Source organism: Berghia stephanieae, chromosome 3 (genome assembly GCF_034508935.2).
Source record: "Berghia stephanieae isolate SIO BIC M18660-M18661 chromosome 3, UCSD_Bste_1.3, whole genome shotgun sequence".
Taxonomy (NCBI): Eukaryota; Metazoa; Mollusca; class Gastropoda; order Nudibranchia; family Aeolidiidae; genus Berghia; species Berghia stephanieae.
The window spans coordinates 62,343,686-62,345,436 of NC_088362.1; the positions used below are offsets into that span (position 1 = coordinate 62,343,686).

At 33.9% G+C, this 1,751-nt stretch overlaps 1 protein-coding gene across 1 annotated transcript in view; it reads left to right on the top strand.

Moving 5' to 3' along the window:
• LOC144968149 (uncharacterized) overlaps positions 1-1,187 on the top strand; it is a 12,227-nt gene extending 11,040 nt beyond the window's left edge. Inside the window, exon 4 of the mRNA XM_078906178.1 lies at positions 1-1,187. This exon is cut by the window's left edge and continues 1,098 nt beyond it. The gene's annotated coding sequence lies outside the window, so the exon portion shown is untranslated.
• The last annotated feature ends 564 nt before the right edge of the window (positions 1,188-1,751 follow it).

The following is a 1,751-nucleotide window of genomic DNA, read 5'->3' on the forward strand; positions in this document are numbered from 1 at the left end:
TAATGGATCTGAAGGATCTCTCGTTCTCTGACGCAGATGTTGGCGGAGAAAATGGACGCGTTGCTATTTCAGAGGGAGCGTCTCTTTGAGACGCGCTTCTGTACTTTGTAAGAAATCCAATTGAATTTATATGGGGCCTCATGCTACCTTCGATACACGTCAAATAAAAATAAAATATTTAAAAAATCTTTATGAAATGGTTTGAAATTTGAGAGGGATAATAAAAATTATGGAACTCCGGGTGGTTGAATGTGTTAGAATATCCAGAATGTGCTCTTCCTTTCTGGAGTACTTTTACTTAGCTAAAAATACAATTTTCTTGCGTATTCCAGTAAACATAGACGACCATCAATAACGTTAACATTAAATTTCTTATTTTTTTCTTTGCTTTTTTTCAAATCCTTTCAATGCTTCCAAGTTTCCGACTTTTTCTCAGCTGCCGGCGTCCCACTTTGTTCTAGATACATCTACCATAATCATAATTTTAAACTCTTTCATTTTGAAAACACTTGAACTTATGGATTTAAATTCAAGAAATTTTCATTTACGATAAATTACAAGAACCTTAGTTTGCCTTTTTTTTAAAAAGCTTTATTTAAAGAACAATAAACCACTTTCTGGTTGAAAAAAGAGCGCAATAAAAATAACACCGAATTAATCATGAGCATAAAGATAGAAGGCCAAACCAACATGCCAAGTTTGCTGGACTTTGGAAAACACCCATACCTGAAAATTTGGCCAGAAAACTCGTCCTTTAAATATTGATCGATTTAAATGACTCTCATTTGGGCAAAAACTCTCAAACCTGGGACTTGCTTGTTGCAATATTTTCCTTGCCAAAACAAACTACATTTTTTATTTGTATTTTGATGTTTCACTTGCTCTAAAACACAATATTTTAGAACCCTCTCTCTCTCTCTCTCTCTCTCTCTCTCTCTCTCTCTCTCTCTCTCTCTCTCTCTCTCAAAACACAATATTTTCGAACTCTCTCTCTCTCTCTCACACAAAACACAATATTTTCGAACTCTCTCTCTCTCTCTCTCTCTCTCTCTCTCTCTCTCTCTCTCTCTCTCTCTCTCTCTCTCAAAACACAATATTTTCGAACTCTCTCTCTCTCACACAAAACACAATATTTTCTCTCTCTCTCTCTCTCTCTCTCTCTCTCTCTCTCTCTCTCTCTCTCTCTCTCTCTCTCTCTCTCAAAACACAATATTTTCGAACTCTCTCCAAACTCAATATTTTAATTGCCAACACTAATGTTTTTGTTTCTATTAAAGTACAACGCTCAATTCACTCTTAACGAAATATGTCAATCACCATGTTGATAAAAAATAATCAAAATGTTTTTAAGATGTTTAAAACGGTAGGGGCTGCCTGAAGTCGGTTATCGTGATAATACTAACGAAATAGTGAAACTGGAAGGGAAGTCCTACGAAGCCTCTCCAATCCTCTCTTTCGTTCGTAAAAAATGTTTGGAATTTTGACAAAAGAAATGCAGTCAATACTTTGAAAATATGGGAAAAAATCTAATACCAATGATTCATTCAATTTTATCATAATGGAAATGAAATAAAAAATGAATTACAGATATAAAATTATGTTTAAAAAAGTAAAGAATACATGTAAATGTTTGGTTTAAGAAAGTGATAATGACCCTGACGCGCATTGCTATCTGTTTCTGGACCTGCAATAAACAAAAGGCTGAATATTCAACAAATTTATACTGGCATGTTTACTTTATTTTATTTTTA